This window comes from Lithobates pipiens, unplaced genomic scaffold (assembly GCF_037356315.1).
Source record: "Lithobates pipiens isolate NorthernLeopardFrog02 unplaced genomic scaffold, aLitPip1_a1.2 Scaffold_18, whole genome shotgun sequence".
NCBI classification, from domain to species: Eukaryota; Metazoa; Chordata; class Amphibia; order Anura; family Ranidae; genus Lithobates; species Lithobates pipiens.
The window spans coordinates 487,020,036-487,043,343 of record NW_027507758.1 but is presented as its reverse complement, the minus strand read 5'-3'; the positions used below and the strand labels follow the sequence as shown (position 1 = coordinate 487,043,343).

At 43.8% G+C, this 23,308-nt stretch overlaps 1 protein-coding gene across 4 annotated transcripts in view; it reads right to left on the bottom strand.

The window, feature by feature from the left end:
* Positions 1 to 23,308, bottom strand: part of SPHKAP (SPHK1 interactor, AKAP domain containing) — a 354,145-nt gene that overhangs the window by 286,595 nt on the left and 44,242 nt on the right. The window lies entirely within an intron of this gene.

Genomic DNA, 23,308 nt, shown 5'->3' with positions numbered 1-23,308 from the left:
CATGTGATATGTGGAACAATCGATTTTCTATTTATATGTTCCCATTGGCTAAACTATATGGACTTGAGTTGTTTCCACTGGACTAACTATGTAACATGCATTACAGAAATATTAAGCCGCGTACACACGGGCGGACTGTATGGCCTACTTAGTCCGTCATACAATCCGATGGACAGTCCGTCATACTTTCGAATGAACGGACTTGACCACACACGGCACTTTTTGAGCGGACTAATACGGCGTACTAAGTCCGCCGTACTATCTGCCCTACTTTTGAAATGAACGGACTCGCCCACACACGCGGAGGAAAGTCCGCTCATTTCGAGCGCGTCTCCAGGTAGGCGGGGCCCGCGAAGGAGTCGTCGATTGCTCCGCAGCCTGGTATGGACTTAAAGGGGAACCCCAACGCCGAAAAAAATCGGCGTGGGGGTCCCCCCCCAAGTCCACAACAGACCCTTGTCCGAGCACGCTACCCGGCCGGCCAGGATAGGGGGGCGAGCGAGCGCCCCCCCCCTCCTGAGCCGTACCAGGCCGCGTGCCCTCAACACGGAGGGTGCCTTGGGGAAGGGGGGGCCGCGCGGCCCCCCCACCCCAAAGCACCTTGTCCCCATGTTGATGAGGACAAGGGCCTCTTCCCGACAACCCTGGCCGTTGGTTGTTGGGGTCTGCGGGTGGGGGGCTTATCGGAATCCGGGAGCCACCTTTAATAAGGGGGCCCCCGGATACCGGCCCCCCACCCTATGTGAATGAGTATGGGGTACAATGTACCCCTACCCATTCACCTGTAAAATAAAAGTACAAAAAAAACCACAACACACGAGATAAAATACTTTATTGCACAGCTCCGGGGGTCTTCCGTCTTCGGGGGTCTTCTCGCCGGACTCCTCCGCTATCTTCTTGTAGCTCTTTTGCTAGCGGAGGAGTCCGGCTTTCTTCCTCGCCGCCGGCCTCTTCTCCTGACTTCGGGGGTCTTGTCCCCCTCTTCGGTTCTTCTGCCGGGCCACCGCGCCTTCTTATAGCTCTTTTACAGGCGGTGGCCCGGTCTTCTTTCGCCGCCGCCGCCGCCTTCCGTTCTTCTTCTTCTTCTTCTTCTTCTCCTTCTTCTCCAGGAGATGTTGACTCGACGCTCTCTCTGGCCACAATGCCAGGGCCGCGCTGCGCGGCCACTTATATAGGGACAAGGGGCGGTGCCACATGGCTTTATGTCACATGGGTTGGTGTCACATGGTGACCCCGCCCCCTTACGATGTCATAGTCCCCATGTGACATCAACCCATGTGACCAACCCATGTGACATAAAGCCATGTGACACCGCCCCTTGTCCCTATATAAGTGGCCGCGCAGCGCGGCCATGGCATTGTGGCCGGAGAGATCGTCGAGTCAACATCTCCTGGAGAAGAAGGAGAAGAAGAAGAACAACGGAAGGCGGTGGCGGCGGCGACAGAAGACCGGGCCACCGTCTGTAAAAGAGCTATAAGAAGGCGCGGTGGCCCGGCAGAAGAACCGAAGAGGGGGACAAGACCCCCGAAGTCGGGAGAAGAGGCCGGCGGCGAGGAAGAAAGCCGGACTCCTCCGCTAGCAAAAGAGCTACAAGAAGATAGCGGAGGAGTCCGGCGAGAAGACCCCCGAAGACGGAAGACCCCCGGAGCTGTGCAATAAAGTATTTTATCTCGTGTGTTGTGTTTTTTTTTTGTACTTTTATTTTACAGGTGAATGGGTAGGGGTACATTGTACCCCATACTCATTCACATAGGGTGAGGGGCCGGTATCCGGGGGCCCCCTTATTAAAGGGGGCACCCAGATTCCGATAAGCCCCCCGCCCGCAGACCCCGACAACCAACGGCCAGGGTTGTCGGGAAGAGGCCCTTGTCCTCATCAACATGGGGACAAGGTGCTTTGGGGTGGGGGGGCCGCGCGGCCCCCCCTTCCCCAAGGCACCCTCCATGTTGAGGGCACGCGGCCTGGTACGGCTCAGGAGGAGGGGGGCGCTCGCTCGCCCCCCTTTCCTGGCCGGCCGGGTAGCGTGCTCGGACAAGGGTCTGTTGTGGACTTGGGGGGGACCCCCACGCCAATTTTTTTCGGCGTTGGGGTTCCCCTTTAAGTCCATACCAGGCGGCGGGGCCAGCGATGTCTCCTTCGCGGGCCCCGCCTACCTGGATACCCGCTCGAAATGAGCGGCCTTTTCTCCGGGCGGGAAAAGTCCGCTCATTTCAAAAGTACGGCGGACTGGCATACACACGGGCGGATTGTCCGCCGAAATGCGAGTACGACGGACAGTATTTCGAAAAATCCGAAATACTTAGTACGCCGGACTGCACGCTGAAAAAGTCAGCTGAAGCCCACACACGAGCGGACTGTCCGCTGAAATGTGTTTCGGCGGACTAAGTAGGCCATACAGTCCGCCCGTGTGTACGCGGCTTTACATTTCACAAAGTACTGCCACGTGCAGCTCTGCTATGCAGCATAGATTATATTCTATTGATTTTCACCACTGGAGCACCTATGTTCTTTTTCAGTACAATTGGAATGTATGAATAGAAAAAAGGCACAGAGGTCAAGTGGCTGGAGTGAGATCATTCTGATTAAGCCGTAGGCGACCCATGACATTGTATTGACATACCAGAATGAGTATGTGAATGCTGCTCTTTCGGTTCTTTCTCTTTGATCTCTATTTTGAACTGAAACAAGTTCTGTCTCTGGAGACTAGGTATTACATAAATCCTTCTAGGAAGAGTGATCAGCCTAGTAAAACATGACCTGAATGATCTACATCATGGTAAGACAATTCTATTACATTCTCTGTCATGCTGTAGATAACTGTGCTTTACACAGCCGAATGTGGTCAAAGGAAGTAATTATAATTCTTTTGCAGTCATACAGAAATAGGATTTATACTCTTGATGTAACCCCCAACATGGTTATAACACAATTCCATTACATGCTACAGCGATGCATCGCTCCCAACTGTCCCTGATTTCGAGGGACTGTCCCCCTGTTCCTCTTTTCTGCACTATTATTTCCTCATTTTGGCCTGATCTATATACAGTAGTACCTTGGATCAGGAGCATAATCCGTTCCAGAAGAATGCTTGCAATCCAAAGCACTTGTATATCAAAGCGACTTTCTCCATAGGAATCAATGTAAACTCTGATAATTTGTTCCAGTGTCACTGTTAGTGTATGCAGTACTGCATGTGGCCAGAGGTGGGGGGCACCAGAGACACTCGGAGACACTCAGAGACACTCGGGAACGGAGTGTTTCTGAGTGCCTTAGAGCATCACCTGCGCCCCCACACCCCTGGCCACATGCGGTACTGCACACCCAGAGGCTTGAATCCTGCTAGTTTTGCACGACAACGGTCGCAAAATTGAGTCAGGATTTAAAAAAATATAGAGCTCGTATTGCGAAACGGTCATAAACCGCATTACTCGCAGTCCAAGGTTTTACTGTAGTTGTATATAAAATGCTTTACTTACAGTATCTATCAAAAAGTGTTTTACAATGCTAACCTTTTCATCCGATTTCTAAATTGCTGTAAATTTAAAAAGCCAATATAAAAAAATGTGTAGTGATAAAAGAGCACCTGTGGGTTTAACTAATCTTTTTTTGTACAATTCTTCTTTAAGGGGGGCATGGCAGGGTGTGTGTCCTACGCCTACATCCTTTTGCTTATAAGTGTCTCTCATTCCCATCTCAGAAAGTTGGGAGGTATGGAGATGTATCTTACCACACCCCTACCATGACCTGAATATTGAGTATTATTCATTCAACACTAGAAAACATTAACTCCTAATACTGAATGGTGATACAAGATAGTTCAACTATATTCAATACAAACAAAGATTATTGTACCACCAAATAAATCTGACCATTGGATCATCTTGAGTAAGGGCAAGATGATTCATGAAGCACTTATTTCCTGCCCTTAGCTCAGGCAAGCAGACAGGTAGCGTCCTTAGCAGACAAAGCCCTTCCACCAGATGAAAGAAAAAAAATGACAATGAAGAGTCCTGAGATGTTGGCCTAGGCCAGAAACCAGGAAGCAACTGAAGAAATTAAAAAAAAAAAGTTTAATACAAGTAAACAATAATACATTCCTATCTATTTAGTAATGCAAGCAGCATAAGGGTTAAGAATAGTCAATGTTGACTGAGATAATTTATTTCCACTTTAATTTTTTCGCATAGCTTCCAACTGTCCCAGATTTGGAGAAATGTCCCTCTGTCCCCCATTCCTCCTCATTTGTCCCTCATTTTGGTCTGATCTATATAGTTGTATATAAAATGCCCTTTTTATCTTTCAAAAAGTGTTTTCCAGTGCTAACCCTCTCATCTGATTTCTAAATTGCTGCATTTGTAAATTCCAAAAGCCAATATATAGGAATAGTAGTGGTAAAAAAAGCACTTGTGGGTTTAACCAATCTTGTTTTTTTGTACAATTCTTCTTTAACGGGATGTGGCAAGGGGTGTGTCCTATGCCTGCATACTTTTGCTGATAGGTGTCCCTCATTCCCATCTCAAAAAGTTGGTGGTATGCCTTTTGTTGCCAGGCCCATACGTCGTAAGGAGCTGACAGCAGGGGATTTCACATACATTCTGGTGTAAAACTGACAGGCAGACTCCTGCCTGCCAGGTGGATGCATTTGGTCAATTGCCTCCACACACCTCTGGTACCAGTGTCCCCGCCATGTATTTCAGGCCCTGCTTGCCCATCTGTGGGCCTGGGACCAGCGTGGCTGGTGGAAGGAAAGGAGGAGAGCGTACACGCGTTCGCTCTCCTCCCCTTTTAGCTGTGACCCAGAAAGCGACGTGTATGACGTCAATTCCCGATCAGGCTCTCCGTGCCCCCAGATAGCATAGCCGGGAGGGGATGTATCACAATGCTATCTGCTTTGCAATACATTCAGTGGAGCCCAGATGAGATATGCAGGGTCTTTTGGACCCTGCATGTTTCAATAAGGAGAACCTGTCACCTAAAAATCATCACATAGGGGACAATTTGTCCCCTATTTGATGAAAAAAAAAAGTTAAGCAAAAGAAAATAATTTTTTTTGTGTGCAAAAAATAAAGTTGCACCCAAGCATAACCCCCCCCAAAAAAATGTTGAGGCCCCCACCCCCACATATACGCACATACGAACGTAAATGCATGTGTACACGTTACATATCGCCACGCACGCCAGCGTGAGATCAATAATTCCACCACATGACCTCCTCCGTAACACTAAACTGATGACCTATAGGGGGCTTTTGAAGCATCACCCATAGTAAATATAGGGTGCCATTTCACGGGCACACGCAAATTTTTGATTTGACATGTTGGTTATCTGTATGCAATCTCGGCTTTTATATTTTACCAAAAATGTGGGTAGTTTATTTTGTTTATTTGCCCTAAAATTCCTTTTAGTGTGAAATTTTGAGTTTCCTAGACCTTTGCAGTAATATCAAGTGACATAAAAAAATTGGAACTACCACATTTTTTTTCTCTAGGCTGTCTGCTTTCAGAAAATATTTAATGTTTGGGGGTTTTATGTAATGGTCAGGCCTAAAATAATTGTTTAAACATGTGTGCAAAAAAAAAAGACTTCTCTGGCAGCAAAAAGCTTAATAATTCACAAACTTATGAGCACAACTGTGTGTACTGTATGTCACTGTAATAAGGATGGAGTCAGGATGATGGATATATTTAGCTACCTAAATCTCGACTCCATCCCTTAAGATAATAAATAATTTACTTTCCACATTTTAGGCATATTTGGTAATCCATGGTTAGTAAGAGGGGGAAGGGATTGTTGGACAACGAAGAGCCGGGTTGAGAGAGAACTTTAGAATGGAAGAAAATTGAGAATATTCTGGAGGATTTAAAATGTTTTATAATACAGTAATACCTTGGATTACGTTAATTTGTTCCAGAAGAAAGCTTGTAATCCAAAGCACTTGTATATAAAAGCGAGTTTTCACCATAGGAAATAATGGAAAAATGATAATCAGTTCCACAGCCACTGCTTGTGTACGCAGTAACCCTGTAACGTGGCCAGAGTTACGAGGTCACCGGAGACACTCAAAAACACTCGGGAATGGAGTGTTTTCAAGTGTCTCTGAGCGTCACTGACGCCCCTGCACCTCTGGCCAAATGCGGTACTGCACACCCTAGCAGCTTAAAGTGGGGTACCCCCTAAAAAAAAAAAAAATTAAAAGCCAGCAGCTACAAATACTGCAGCTGCTGGCTTTTAATAATCGGACACTTACCTGCCCCAGGGTCCAGCGATGCGGGGGAACGAAGCCCCCCCTCGCTCCCCGCTCCGCTCGCGGCGCCGTCATGCATACTGTGGGCACCCGGCTGTGGCTTCACAGTCGGGCACCCACTGCGCATGCGCAAGCGGCGCAGGGCGCCGTGATACGCCGTACAGTCACCTGGGACACATGACAGGTCCCAGGTGAATGTGCGGCGCGAGGGGAAGTGATGTCACCAGCCCGGGCAATGAAGTAGGCAGATTACGAGGGACCCCCTAGCAACCGGTATTTAGAGGTGAGTAAAAAATTTTTTTTTGCCAATTATTTTTTTTAATTTTTTTTACGAATTTTAAGCAGCTTTAAATTTTTTGGTGGCAACACCACTTTAAATCCTGCCAGTCTTATGAGACAACGCTCACAGAGCGAGTCAGGATTTTTTCTTTTTTAAATAGCTTGTATTGCGAAATGCTCATAAACCGCATTACTCGCAATCCAAGGTCCCACTGTATGTATATTCTAGGAATGATGCACATGTTTGTGAATATTGTTATGTCCTTTTTTTATATATAAAAATGTAATAAAAAAAGTTTAAATAAAAAAGTTAAGGAAATATACTCAAAGCTTTTTTTTGGACGGAATAGTGAATGACTAAAACCTTTGTAATTTTTTTTATTGCTGTTTGAATCGCCACTTGGTAGTTTTAACCTTTTATTTGTCCTGGTGACCACTGTCCTTGACTCACAATAAGACAGGAATTTTACTACTTTTCTACTCTAACAACCAGAAAATAATAAAATCTTTGGTTATAAATAAATGTGAAACTAAACCTGTCACAAACCTGGGCACTTCAAAATATAGCAAAAAAAAAAAAAAAAAAAAAGGTCACCTTCGTAAACGGAATATAATTAAAATGGAAACACCTTTTACTACGATTAGGAAAGTTGCTTAGGGAGAGAGCACATAGGATTTAAAAACGTTTTTCAGCAAACAGAGCAATAGATATCGCCATTATGAAATGATATACACAGTGGGGGTTATTTACGAAAGGCAAATCCACTTTGCACTGAAAGTGCACTTGGAAGTGCAGTTGCTGTAAATCTAATGCCGCGTACACACGATCAAACAATCGTGTGGAAAAGTCCGGCAAACTCAAGTCCGCCGGACAATCCCCCCGTGTGTAGCCTCCGGCATACTTTTTTTTTTTTTGACCCGAAAGTACGGCGGACTTAGAAAGTAGTTTTGCACTCCAATCTTCCCGCTGGACTTGCATTTCGGCGGACAATCCGGGCCGTGCGAATGCCAGTCTGCCGTACTTTTTAAATGAATGGACTTTTTCCACCCGGAGAAAAGTCTGCTCATTTTGAGCGGGTCTCCAGGTAGGCGGGGCCTGCGTAGGAGACGTCGCTGACCCCGCCACCTGGTATGGACTTAAAGGGGAACCCCAACGCCGAAAAAATCGGTGTGGGGGTCCCCCCCAGGTCCACATCAGACCCTTGTCCGAGCACGCTACCCGGTCGGCCAGGAAAGAGGGGACAAGCGAGCGGCACCCCCTCCTGAGCCGTACCAGGCCGCGTGCCCTCAACATGGGGGGTGCCTTGGGGAAGGGGGGCCCCACCCCAAAGCACCTTGTCCCCATGTTGATGAGGAAAAGGGCCTCTTCCCGACAACCCTGGCTGTTGGTTGTTGGGGTCTGCGGGCGGGGGGCTTATCGGAATCCGGGAGCCCCCTTTAATAAGGGGGCCCCCGGATACCGGCCCCCCACCCTATGTGAATGAGTATGGGATACAATGTACCCCTACCCATTCACCTGTGAAAAAATGTACAAAAAAAACAACAACACACAAGGGTAAAAATAGTTTATTGCACAGCTCCGGGGGTCTTCCGTCTTCGGGGGTCTTCTCGCCGGACTCCTCCGCTATCTTCTGCTAGCTCTTTTGCTAGCGAAGGAGCCCGGCTTTCTTCCTCGCCGCCACCCTCTTATTCCGACTTTGGGGGTCTTGTCCCCCTCTTCGGTTCTTCTGCCGGGCCACTGCGCCTACTTATAGCTCTTTTACAGGCGGTGGCCCAGTCTTCTGTCGCCGCTGCTGCTGTCGTCGTTGCCGCCTTCTGTTCTTCTCTTCTCTTCAGATGTTGACTCGTCGCTCCCTCCGCTCACAATGACGAGGACCGGACGTGCGGCGACTTATATAGGGACATCACCGGATGATGTCCCCGCCCATTATGGTGTCACAGTCCCAGAGGATGCTGGGACTGTGACATCATAATAGGCGGGGACATCATCTCCACCTATTATGAGGGCACGCGGCCTGGTACGGCTCAGGAGGGGGGGTGCCGCTCGCTCGTCCCCCCTTTCCTGGCCGGCCGGGTAGCACGCTCGGGCAAGGGTCTGATGTGGACCTGGGGGGGACCCCCACGCCGATTTTTTCGGCGTTGGGGTTCCCCTTTAAGTCCATACCAGGTGGCGGGGCCAGCGACGTCTCCTTCGCGGGCCCCGCCTACCTGGATTTTCGCTCGAAATGAGCGGACTTTCCTCCGCGTGTGTGGGCGAGTCCGTTCATTTCAAAAGTAGGGTGGATAATACGGCGGACTTAGTACGCCGTATTAGTCTGCTGAAAAAGTGCCGTGTGTGGGCAAGTAGCCCATTCGGAAAGTCGGACGGACAGTCTGGCGGGAAGTCCGCCAGACTAAGTCCGTCGGGTAGTCCGCTACATGTGTACGCGGCATAAGGGGTAGATCTGAAATGAGAGGAAGCTCTGCTGATTTTATCATCCAATCATGTACAAGCTAAAATGCTGTTTTTTATATTCCTCGATGTCCCCCTCGGATCTACAGCGACTTTACTTCCAAGTGCACTTTCAGTGCAAAGGGGATTTTCCTTTAGTAAATAACCCCCAGTATATGTTATAAAGTGCCAGGGAAAACTTTTTTTTACCATGGCTTGAGTCGTTTTATTATCTACCAATTTGTATATAACAACCACAAAGCACATCCAACCATCAGGAAGAGCAAGTTTTAAACATTTTGTCTATTCAGATGGCAAAAAAAAAACACAAATAAGACCCAAAGGATAAAAGTAAGCTGGCAATTTGCAAGTTAATTGGTTCCTGCCGTGCAACTAAAAAAATTGCAGCAGCTACACTGAAGCGAATAGATCCTCCAATTAACCAAATAGGAATGCACTTACATTAAATACCATGAAATTTATTAGTTGCAAAAATACTTGAACTGCTTCCTAATTGATTAAACTCTAATTCCGAAAGCAGTACACAAGTATTCCAGTTACAATGTGTAGTCAAATAAAATTAGTTCATCAGTGCTCCCTGGCTCTGCACAAATGACATAATACAAAGTATACAAAAAAATATATATATAAATATATATATATATATATATATATATATATATATATATAAAATGTATACAAAGTATACTTTGGCATAATACAAGGCACTGTATAATATAATATTATCACAGCTTGTTCTTATAATTTAACTAATAAAAGTGATCTGCTGATAAACACACTACGTGGATTTCATAATTAATGTTGTAGGTACACTTTAGAAATCTTTCACATTGTAATGTGACAAATGGCGGAACTGGTCACTGTCTCATGACTGTATCAGTAAGATATAAACCAATCAGTCCCTTTTTTGACCACTGAGAGGTTAAGTGAATGACATTGATTGATGGGATGTATTAGGCAGCAAGTAAACATGTTGTCCCTGAAGTTGATGTGTTGAAAGTAGAAAACATGGGCATTGCAGTTTGTTGTGTATGGGGCTGCATAACGCATACAATGGGTACGTGAGCTTCAGAACTGAACCACAGAGCAATGGAAGAAGGTGGCCTGGTCTTATGAATCACAATTTCTTTTACGGGTGCATGTGCGTCACTTACCTGGGGAAGAGATGACACCAGGCTTGCAGAATGGGAAGAAGGTGTTGGGGTATACTTATATAAAAATCAAGATGTACATGTGTGTACAGATTTATTTAATATGAAGATGACCTGAACATTGCTGCTGACCAAGTACACCCCTTCATGGAAATGGTATTCCCTGATGGCAGTGGCCTATTTCAGCAGGATTGTGTGCCCTGCCACACTGCAAAAATGGTTCAAGAATGGTTTGAGGAACACAACGAGTTTGAGGTATTGACATGGCCTACAAATTTTTCAGATCTCAATCCACCAAGCATCTGTGGAATGTGCTGGAAAAACAAGTCTGATCCATGGAGGCCCCACCTTGCAACTTAAAGGACTTAAAGAATCTGCTACTGGCTGCTTGGTGCCTGATGCCACTGTATACTCTCAGAGGTGGTGGAGTTTTACTGGCAGAGAAGATATTTGGAGAAGTTTGGAGAGTAATGGAAACATATCAGTTTCAGTGAAGCTTGAAAACAAATTTTGTAACAGAATTGTCTGAAAGATGCAACACGTGTGACACAATCAACAATTTACTCCTACAAGAACTCTATTACCTCTACTTTCTTTATAGCCAATATGGTGGTATTTCTTTATGCATTTGTTGCAACAATGGTGCCATACAGTAAAAGTGTTGCAAATAAGAACTACAGGAATTTGTTGCACGTACTAAGAATGAATCTATTGCAGGCTTTTCATAAATTTGGTGTAAGGCTTTTGACTATATAACTATGATGTAAATGCCTTACTGAATACCCACTGTGTCCCTGAAATTAAAGGGGTTGTAAAGCTTAGTTTTTTATTTTCTAAATAGGTTCCTTTAAGCTAGTGCATTGTTGGTTCACTTACTTTTTCCTTCAATTTCCCTTCTAATTGCTTTTTTTTCTTTGTCTGAATTTCTAACTTCCTGTTTATCCTTAGTAAACTTCACACCATCATCCGAGCAGTGTTTAGTCAGCCAGAACAGCTTACTGAGGAGGAACAGGAAGTGAGAAATTCAGACAAAGAAAACAAAGAAAACATTTAGAAGGGAAATTGAAGGAAAAAGTGAACCAACAATGCACTAGCTTAAAGGAACCTATTTAGAAAATAAAAAACAAACCTTTACAACCCCTTTAAAATGACAGGGTAGTAGATCTTTAACAGTACACTTGCACTGATAATTTACCACATGGGTATTCCACTGGCCTGGAATGTAAATATTTTATTGCTCCACTCTCACAAAATTTGGAAAAAAATAGGGAGAAGTGTTTTTGGGAATGAGAATGCTCAACACTGTCAGGGCTCCAGCCCCTCTGGATGAAAAAAATTGAACTGGCGAAAATAAAAGGAACATTTATGAGTGATATCACTGTTAGTCCCTGTGCCACTTCTGATGTGTTTGAATGGGCTACCAGTCTTTCTCGAGGAAAGCTGCAGGAGCTTGGAACGGTTTTTAAATTTGACTCTCTGCCTTCCAAGACTGGTTGATGTTCTGCCTCTAGCAGGATATTCAGTTGTTTTGCCTGCAATAGCATATTTGACCACAAAATGGAGCCAGTGGTAAATTTACTGTAGTTGCAGAAAATAGACACTGTTCACCTTTAACAAAAGTTCCCATCATTCTTCAGTCTAAGGAAGAGAAACAGGTGCATCCTGGGGAAATCAAACTCAATCTTAGAGACTGAAAGAAGGAACCAGCTATCAGAACACATGTTGGACTAAAACTTGCACCCCCTAAATGCAGCATTGCTAATGAGAATTACTTATCACCATATACAGCCTAGCTGTAGATTGTATTTTTCTGTATATTTTATATACTGATTATATGCATCTTTATTTGTTTTTTCTTAATAGTTTCACCCACCCTGTTTTGTTAATAAAGCTTCAAAATGACACTCAGTCTGGCTTATTGTAGATTAGAAGCATTTAGCTGCATGTCGACATACACACAGGGAAACGTGTCTAGCGGGGACTGAACAGCTGTTATTAATTTGCTGTGCACAATTAAAGAACCCAACTCTATAGCATACTGTATACTCTCCCAAATTATTCTTTTTATCAAAATGAATGTTGCATAAGAAAAGGCTACATCAATATACAGTTACTGAAATCAGTTAAAAAAAGTAAAAAAAAAAATGTTGTTTAAAAATGGCAAGTATAATGTGCTTTAAAATATTCATGTTTTAAATTGACTATTTAGTCAAATGCAAATAATTCAATGTCACGAGTCTAGCGAGGGCAATGGTGTAAAAGTTAAAAATATTTATTCGGATTACGTCGTTGAGATTTTCCAGATAAAAATGCCACCCCATCAATCTCATTTTACACTTTCTTTTCCCCAAAAGAGAGCACTTTCAGTCTTTTTGTGGAATTCCTTATAGTTTGTAGGTAGTGGGTGATAATCACTCCCTTTTAGGATTTTGTAAAATGTTCCCTAATGTGAGTTTTTAGTTCTCTGTTCGTTCTTCCTACATAAAATTTCTTGCAGAGACGCAGAATCCCATAAATAACACCTCTGGTGCTGCATATAATAAACGCATTATTCCTGTATTTGTGTTGTGTTCAGGGCAAAATAAATGCATTCTTTTTAACATATTTCTATAGGCCAGACAGGAATTGAACTTTATGAAGTCTGTTAAAGTGGTTGTAAACTCTCCCCCACAACTTTGTCCCATGTAAATCAACATAAAAAACCATAATGAACACTGCTTGTAGATATCTCCTTACTTGCTTAGTATTGTTGTAATCCTTTTTGTTCTTTAGAATTACATCACTGAGCATGCCCAGATCTCCCTTGATTTACGGTACACTCTGTGTACTTTGTCTATCTATTATCAGGAATTCCTACGGCACACAACACTGAAATCCCAGGAGACTGAGATCTTCCTCCTACACCCCATGTGACCATGTGACATCACATGCAGTGTAAAGCAGGGCATGGGACAGCAGTACTGCAGTCTTATCAGTTGAAGCTGATAAGACTGACAAAGGCAAACACTAGATAATCTGCACAAGTAAATACTATGAAATAAAACAAGCCAGCTATGAACAGGGAAGCAGGGTTGCCATAGAAACGTTGGATTGAGAAGGAGGCTTGGTTAACAGTACAGGAAGTGCTCAATGTAAGGGCAGAAATACACTCCACTGTGGACTCAGAAAACAATACTTAAGATGGCACTGCCTAACCCCTGGAAACAAGTTTTTAAAGTTTCTTTAAACAGTAAGTAATATGCGATTTTGGCTGGATTACAGTGGCTATAGTTTGATAATTACTTATTATAATGGACTAAATGAAAAGAAGCATCAGAGTGGGAGAGTTTACTTCCTCTTTAAATATTCAGTCAATTTGGGGACCACCCCCCCCTTCCTTTGCATCAGTAGGTGCAATTTTAAATTCTAAGTTCTTAGCTCTTTTTAAAATAAATATTGGTTCTGTGGACATCTAGATGCCAGGACTCTCTCTTCTCTAAGTACGGTATATCCCAATGTTTCAAGATAACTCTCCTAATAATATGCACTTGTGCATTGAATTTAATTACAATAGCTAGATCCAATTTGTTTTGAGTAATTTTTCCTCTTGTTATCTCGTAGCAACCTTCCTCTACATAGAAAGCAAGAGGGTAATGAGACTTTAAATTACGTGTATGATTACATGCAACTCCATCCCTAAATCGGAAACAAAAAGTAGGCTTCTTTTTCGGACTTTGAGTGAGGCACAAGACACGTGCTAAGAGAAATTATGTAAATTGGTAGGGGGCTCACTTACTTGGGTTTGGACTTGGATCGGAACACACCTGAGCTCTCCCCCAGTCTTTGACAAGCAGGAACAAATAGAAACAATAAATTATAGACAGCTGCATGCCTTCCAACTTCGGAACTTGAGAATGAGGGACGATTTAGAGAGGCAAAATGGGGCAAGCAATGGAATTGGTCTGATAACATGAAAAACCGCTATCTGGACGCAAATGTACTACTTAAGGAGATACATGTGATAGCTTGCTCCCAAAGAACACACTTGAAAGAAGCTGCAGGAGAACACACTTGAAAGAAGTTCACTTCCATTGCTGAGATTTATACCCCTCTGCCACAAACTACAGCCAGTTGGATGACCCTGCTTGCAATAAAAGCATATCTAAAGCCAGAACTTTTTAAAGTTTTGGTTAGAGTAGGAAAATAATTAAAACACCTGTCAAGTTTATTTTTGCTATGCCCCACTAGGGAGCTGTTTCTTCATTTCCTGTATCAGAAGGCAACAGGAAGTATAAGCAAACCTCTCCTAAATGACAAATCAAGAGGTTACATTTTTTCCCCCCAGTTTCAGTACCAGTGATAATAATCATTAGGCCAAATCAGTGGGCCACAATGACAGCAAAAAATAAAAAAATAAAAAAACTCGACATGGGTTTTAACTACTCTATTTAAAACAAAAACAAAAATTGGTTTTAGATAAACTTAAAGCAGAGGGCCGTTTAAAAAAAAAAAAAAAAAAAAAAAAAGTCAGCAGCTGCAAACACTGCAGCTGCTGAATTAATCAGCCCACTTAGCTGTCCAGGGCGCCCGCGATGTTTTAGATTTTTTTTAGATTTTTTATATTTTTTTTTTCAGGGTGGCCCTCCACTTTAATGGGATGCAGTGTTATCCTATCTCCATCCCCAGCCTTTGACTGGACAGTGAGAGAGCAGCAGCACCCAGATGATGTCATCCCTCTGTTCTCCCCTCCTATCAGCATGTTCTTTGTCTACATATATTTGTATTTATAAAACAAAATTACTGCGCTACTAGTGAAAAATAATTATAAATGACACAGTAAAAGCTGCCAGCAAACAACAAATTGTAAACAGAGAATGTGAAAGGAAGTGCAGCGCTGTAGCTACATATAATTTCCATAAATAAATTGGGTAATAAGTGAACACACACAACGATCAATTGTGCAAAATGTAAACTGCACTAATCAATAGAAAGGGGGAGAGGGGTAGGTACTCTTAACATAGGGCGTGGACATACACGCCAGCGGCGGTGAGTCAAACAAGCATGTATGGACACCCAAGTCCAATGTCACGATCTCCAATGATGGAAAGGTGCAGGCACATGATCTCAGCAGTGGGATAGGCAAAAATAAACCAAGGGCCAGAAGGCAATCACAATCTTCTGATCTTGTGTGGTATCCTTAAAGATTTTTCTCCAGCAGTGGGTAAAGGATGATCATAAAAAACAAAAAAATAAATAAAAAATAGGAGGGCTTCCACATGGCATAGATTAAAAAAATGTATGAATTTATTAATAAAAAGGTACAAACATCATTTTAGATGTGTGCTTTAAGAATGTGATCACAAAGAAAATTCAAAAAATTTGGCGTAATGTGCATAGCTCAGCAAACAGGTAGCACATCTTTCATCTACGAGGACCGCAAAGTCCTTTTCCATCCTAGATTCCCCCAGAGGTTCTCCCCCCCCCCCAGTGTATAGATTGCATTCAGATTTTTGCCACCCAAATGCATTATTTTACATTGTTCTACATTAAACCTCATTTGCCTTGTAGTTGCCCATCCCATTCATTTGTTCAGATCTTTTTGAAAGGTTTCCACATCCTGCGGAGAAGTTATTGCCCTGCTTAGCTTAGTATTGTCTGCAAATACAGAGATTGAACTGTTTACCCCATGCTCCAGGTATTTTCTGAACAAAATAAATAGGATTGGTCTCACCATAGAACCCTGGGTGACCCCACTACCCACCTCTGACTATTCTGAGTACTCCCCATTTATCACCACTCTCCGAACTCGCCCTTGTAGCCAGTTTTCAATCCATTTACTCACCCTATGGTCCATGCCAAGGGACCTTATTTTGTACAGTAAACGTTTATGGGGAACTTGCAACTTGTCAAGAGCTTGCATACTATTGATGTTAGGCTAACTGGTCTGTAATTCCCAGGGATGTATTTTGGGCCCTTTTTAAATACATTGGCTTTTCTCCAATCACCTGGTACAATTCCAGTCAGTAGACTGTCATTAAAAATTCGGAAAAATGGTCTGGCAATTACTTGACTGAGTTCCCCAAGTACCCTCGGATGCAAGCCATCTGGTCCCGGTAATTTATTAATGTTAAGTTTCCCAAGTCTAATTTAATTCTGTCCTCTGTAAAGCATGGAGGTGCTTCCTGTGATTTGTCATGAGCATAAACAGTGCAGTTTTGGTTACTGAAGCCCCCCGATTTCCCCGTGAAGACTGAGGAGAAGATTAAATTCAATACCTTCGCATCTCCCCATCCTTTGTAACCCGATGTCCTTCCTCATTCTTTATGGGGCCAATGTGGTCTGTCCTCCCTTTTTAACTGTTTACATACTTAAAGAATTTCTTGGGATTTTATTTTTGCTCTCCTGTGTCTTTCGTGTTCTATCTTAGCCTTGTTGCATTCTTTATAATATATGAATGCTGAGGATGATCCCTCAACCTTGTATTTTTTGCTTTTATATGCATTCAATGACTCAAGTAAATTAAAGTGTTACCTATGGTCAAAATGTAAAAATATTACATTTTCACACTGTATTGCAATGATTTTTAAGTTTCTACCCTCTTCATAACCAGGCCATTTTTTGCTATTGCAACACTGCACTACTTTAATTGGCAATTGTGCAGTCATGCAGCACTGTACGCAATTACATTTTTATAATTTTTTTCACAAATAGAGCTTTGTTTTTGCATTGTTTGATCACCACTAGTTTTTTTTTTTTACTATATAAATAAAAAAAAGACTGAAAATTTGGGAAATAAAAATATATTTTCTACTTTCTGTTAAAAAACATATCCAACAAAATTATATTTCTTCATAAATTTAGTCCAAACTGAAATAAAAAACCTCCATCATTAACAAAAATGGTCAAGTCTCCTACCAGTTGCCTACTGAATTACAAATGCCCATTTAGCCTGGAAGAACGTGACAGGGAAATAACCTCTGGAACCCGCAAGTTTCAAAATAGTGTGGCTTTCTTATTGCGCAGGAGCTCCATTCATAAGAATATTGCCCTGACTACTGACAACTGGGTGACATCGAAGAGAGATATTTTAACAAATATAATTACCTAATGGGGTGCCACACTTATTTTTATTATACAATGACTACAGTCATCTGTTGCTCATCCATGGATGTTGTTTCCTCCATTCTGTCTTCCCATTTATTCCTCCCTTCATTGTTTTTATTACTGATCGCAGTTTGTAAGCCTTTGCATCTCTGGACAAATTTAATTTTTCAGTTTCCTTTTTCTTCATTTTTGTGCTTTGTTTTTCTTCTTCCCTTTTTTTCTTCCCCTATTTTTCCATTCCATTTTCTTTCATTGTTTTTTTCCACAGTGGGCTGAACAAAAAAAAAAAAAGACTGAGGATGCAATGTTAGTACAGCTATCTCCCCGCAGAGCTTTTGTGTTCTGACAGAGGGATTGCCCCCTTGCCAGAACACATCAGTGAGCGAACTCAGCTATTGGCTGCAAACGCTGATTGGATGACGAACGGCTGCTGTTATTCCAGCATGCCCATTCAATGGAAGCTGAGAATTAGGCGGGCTTCTCTGGGAAAGACTGCTGTACACACTTGCTGAATGTCGGCCGGTTTCTGTTGAACCAGTCTTTAGTCAGGCAACAGCAAGTGGATTCAAACATGTTTGGGACAAACATAGGTCTATACTAAGACAAAAAAGTTAACAACAAAAAAATAAAAACTACAAAAGCATGTATAAATTTAAAAAAATAGGGCAGAGTCAATGGACCTCTTGGTCTTTTTCTGCTGTCACTTTTCTATGTTTCTAAATATTTGTTTACTTACATTAGCCTTTCTCAGTGTTTTTACTCTAGAGGAACCCTTGACATAATTTTCATTTTCAAGGAACCCCTACCAAATATACTTGCATTGGTGGTCCGTGGAAGAACGCCCCTTACATTGGTGCCAGTGGGTGGAATGCTCCCCTTAAAGTGGTGATCAAAATGCCACCTTTAAACACAGCTGAAAAAATCACTGGTGTTTTGGAGATTACCATAATTTATCAAGTGGTGTTGGCCCTGGAACTATACAGGCAACATCAAATGGAAGTACTATCAGCCACAGCTCAAGGAATCAAGCAAATTCTGGAGGAACCCCAGGGTGAATGACTTAAATGTTCAAAACTGAATCACATAAAAATGTAATTCTTTAGCATATATATTTTAATGCATAATTCTGTACTCATCCGTATTGTGAAGCTTCTTTTATTTCTTCTGGGAGTCATTCTTTCAACTGGTCACCTTAACTGTAACACTTAGGCTGGAACTAAAACCCTGTGTTCTGACACATCTATCTTCCTTTGAAACAGTTCTCCTGACACTTTGTTATATATTTTTAAAAATAATTCTATCACATTCTGCTTCCAATTCTCCACTACACACATTCAGGCTAACACACTAAATCACACTAGGCAGAGTGAATACTAAACAAGCCTTTGGTTATTTCCTGTGAATTTTTTGGGGGAAACTTCACATAGAGAAACAGGTATTTATGACATGCCACTGTTCATTTATGAACAACAACTGGGACTGATTCATCAAAGCCAAAGAATAAGAAACAAAGATTAAAAAAAGGAAGAAAAGTGAGGACGTTGCTTATTTTAAGGAAAAAATAACCAAGAATTCTGATTAGCAAATGTCAACTTTTTTTCTCATGGTCTTCAATTTTAAACAACAAGGCTCAACATCTGTGGATTGCGAGATACATTTTACAAATCTACTTGGGTCTGAAATAAGTGAATAGCTTCTATTGCTGATGAATTAAAACATTAAACTAATGATGTGAAACATACAACATAAACATAAGCATATAAGTGACAAAGGGTGTGCCAGGAAACCCACACCAACATGGGAAGCACATACACCCAGATAGCAAGCAATTGTGCTCACTAAGCTATTGCTAGACTTGCCAGGCTTCACAAATTTGTTGCACAATTGCAGAAAGTCCGCATTGCATGACTCCAGATCAACTTTCTTTGCAAACATTCTGCAAGTCTGCTGCAAGTTCTTGTTCAGTTATCCCAGATAGCAAGGATAACGTGCCACACATTTGTGGCAGTATTAAATTGTAATTCTTGTTAACTTGCTGCACATCTTTCCTGGCAAGTTGTAGACTTGTAGAGCACTTGAAGCACAAGTTCTAGTTGACACTTTTTCAATTTGTAGCAAATTTGCATGGCAAGTCTCTAGCAAGAGCAAAGTTACAGTGGTGAGTCTACAGCAAGAGCCCTGCAAGTCCCAGCAAGAGCTCTGCAAGTCTACATCAAGAGCCCCGAAATTCTACAGCAAGAGCCCTGCGAGTCTATAGCCAGAGTTATGCAAGTCTCTGTTTTTGGCAAGAAAAACAAAACAAGCAGCAGAAATCTATAATCCCACAATCTGGCGATAGTGAACCCACTGCTATTAAGCTAATCCCTTACTGTACATGCGTGAAATACATTTAATCCAACAATCATATATAATGATAAACCCTGAGTCATTGCATAAAATAATTCATTCACCTATCATACAAAAAGTATTTGTTTATATGAACAGCCTTCATGTTGTAACCATAGGGACAACAGAATTCGAGATCTAAGCTATTTACTGCAAATTAACTTACTAAGTACTATCATCTATGAGCCCCCTTTCATAAAAGCCCTTCAAGCCACTCAAAATGTACAATAGGTATTTTTTTTTTTTCAATTAACGTTTTATTCACCATCAGTGAAAACAGAGGCATAGAAACAGTACAGTAGTGCAATAAAAGACAATCACATATAGGGCTATACAAAAGTAAATATAGATATGTGACGGGCAGCAGCGGAGCACAGACATGTGCAATAGAGTCCAGTGTTTCGGGCGATGGAGTGTCACGGGGCGGGAGGCACCAAAAATCAGCCATCCACCCCATAGCCCCCACGACCCAGTACGTGCTGCCAAGTGGCCTAAACCAAGCATAAAATGCATAGCAACTGAGAATCGCTATAAAAACTGGAGAGATGAGAAAGAAAAACAGAGAAAGGGGAGAGAAAAGAAAGAAAAGAAAGAGGAGAAAGTGCCAGAAATCCAGGTCGTCATACCTCACCCATTTCGCCCCTAGTCTTCCCGCAGTCGCCATCTCTCCCATATTCGGTCAAATTCCTCCAGCCTGTCCCTCAATCTGGCCGTCATCTTCTCCATTAATTCTACATCCTTAATCCTGGAGTAGAGGGCCTCCATAGATGGGGCCAGTCGACTCTTCCAGTTAAGGGCTATTAGACAACGAGCTGCAGTAAGGCTATGCCGCAGGAGCTGCCGAGACGGCTTAGCCATCCGCGGTTGGGACAGGCCAAAGAGATAGAACTTGGGCGTAAACGGGATAGGCACCTCAAATACCCGGCCAAGGAGCTGTTGGGTTGATGTCCAGAATGGGGCTATCAAAGGGCAAGCCCAATATATATGAAGTAGGGTACCTCTATCCTGTAGACAGCGCCAGCATCGATCAGAGGCAGAGGGATAGATTTTGTGGAGCACGGCTGGGGTCTGGTACCAGTGGTAGAGAATTTTATAAAAATTTTCCTTGTAAAGTGTGCACAAGGAGGATTTGGCCGCCTGCCTCCACACCCCCTGCCAAGCTTCGAGGGGGAGTTCCTCACCCAGCTCTCTTTCCCATCTCAGCATATACTTGTGCTTGCCCTTTGTGGGAAAGTGGTGCGCGTTAAGGATGCGGTATATATCTGATATCATGCCCCGACGGTTCCGTCCCTCGAGTATGATCAGTTCAAAGGGGGTGGGCGGGGAAAATTGGAGTCTCGGAGCTATTGTTTGCGCAAAATGTCTGATCTGTAGATAACTATAGAACGTCCGTTGGGGGAGGTCGTGTTTAGTCTGTAGGTCCGAGAAAGACAGCAGTTTTCTCGATCTGGGGTCCACTAGATGTCCCAGATGAAATAGACCCCGGGACGCCCAGGGCCAAGACATCTGGTGAGTAAGGCCGTCCGGGAGTTTAGGGTTACAAAGAAACAAGGTTAGCAAGGACGCCTCCGAGTGGAGCCTGTGTTCCCGGGAGATTTTCCTCCAGAGCTGATTAAGCTGGACCATCGGCCCCAGTAGGCGATTCGTATCAACCTGTGTGTCCGTGCCCCAGAGGAGGCTATTCGGGTGCATCGGGGCTAACCATAGCTTCTCTATCTCTGACCATTTGTTGTATGACCACTGCGTGTACCATAAGACTATAGCCCGTAATTGCGTCGCTTGGTAGTACCTAACCAGGTCGGGGAACGCCAGACCCCCATCCGAGCGCGAGGCAATCATGACAGAGGCGGGAACCCGATGTTTTTTATAGTTCCATAGGAACTTCAATAAGTCCCTCTGGAGCATACGGAGGTGCGCGTAAGGGATCGGGATTGGGAGCGTCTGGAATAAGTAAAGAAGTTTGGGGAGGATCACCATTTTAATAGAAGCGAGCCGCCCTAAGAGCGATATTTGGTGAGCCTTCCATTTATGGAGAAGTGCCCTGATCTCCCTATAGAGGGGGGGGAAGTTGGCCTGGTAGAGGGTGTGGAAGGAGGGGGTAATGAGAACCCCCAGGTATTTAAGAGAGGATTTCTCCCATCTGTAGGGAAACACCGCTCGTAGGTGAGCCTCTTCCGTCGCTGGCATATTAATCGGGAGGGCCACTGATTTGGAGGCATTGATTTTGTAACCCGAGATCTCCCCGTATCGCTGCAGCTTCGCACTCAAGATGGGCAGGGATGTCCTAGGCTGAGTCAGGGTGAGGATGACATCGTCAGCGAATAAAGATATTTTAAATTCCCTATCCCGAACTAAAATGCCCCTGATATCTGGATTGCTTCTAATGGCCTCCGCCAGGGGCTCTACACAGAGAGCAAACAGCAAAGGAGAAAGGGGGCAGCCCTGGCGGGTGCCATTGGCAATAGAGAAGGTTGGAGACGTAGCATACGGCGTTTTAACTTGCGAGGTGGGGGTGGTATAGAGGTGCCGTATTGCTTGCAGGAAAGGACCCTGAAATCCCATGTGGCGTAAAGTCGCCATCATGAAAGGCCAGCTCAGGCGGTCAAATGCCTTTTCTGCGTCTAAACTCAGGGCCAGGGAGGGGAGAGCAGTCTTATTAGCTACATCTATTAGGTCGATGAGTTTCCTAGTGTTATCACCCGCCTGTCTGCAAGGTACGAAGCCCACCTGATCCTTATGGATCAGAGCCGGAAGAATCGCGTTAAGGCGATTCGCTAGAATTTTTGTAAAAATTTTCAAATCTGAATTCAATAGAGCAATAGGCCTGTAGCTGGCACAGAGAGTCGGGTCCTTGTCTGGCTTCGGAATGACAGAGATAAAGGAGGCCAGCATCTCAGTCGGGACCGGGGTGCGCGCTAGGAAGGAGTTGAACAACTTGGTCATGTAGGGACTCAGGATAGGTAGGAATGTCTTATAATACTCGTATGGGAATCCGTCGGGGCCCGGGGATTTGTGAGCCGGGAGCGCTTTTACAGTCTCCAGCAGTTCCTCATCTGTAATTTGGGCGTTAAGGTCGTGAAGGTCCGAGTCCTTCAGTCGGGGCAGTGTCATGTTTTCCAGGTAACTGTTAATGCGGGCAGTCAGTGCGGGGGAGGGTGGATTATGGGGTATATCCTGCTTGTTATAGAGATCAGTGTAAAAGGCCGCAAATGTGTCCGCGATGGCCTGTGGATGAGACAGAAGGTCCCCTTTATTGGTTTTGATTTGGGAAGGCGTAGAGGCTTGTGTTTGATCAGCCAGTTTCCTAGCCAGCAGGGTCTGTGCTTTATTCCCCTTATCATAATAGAGCTGTCGCAGACGGACAAGCGCCTTCTCCACTGATCCCAGAGCAAGATCCCTTAGAGTCATTCTCGTCTGTACGATTTTCTTAATCAGTGTCAGGGAAGGGGCTCCTTGGAGCTTAGCCTCGAGGGTCTTCAATCGACCTTCAGCCAGCAGCCTGGCGGCCTGTGCGTCTCTCTTCAGTGCCGAGGAGAGGGCAAGGCAGCGACCCCGTATAACGGCTTTGTGGGCAGCCCACAAGGTGGGGGGGGGTAACGTCTGGAGTGTCATTTTCAGCAAAGTACAGTTGGAGTGAAGACTCCAGCTCCGCTTTGGACGGGAGATGCTGCAATAGGTAATTATTCAGTCGCCAGTTGCAAGGCTTGCGAAGCG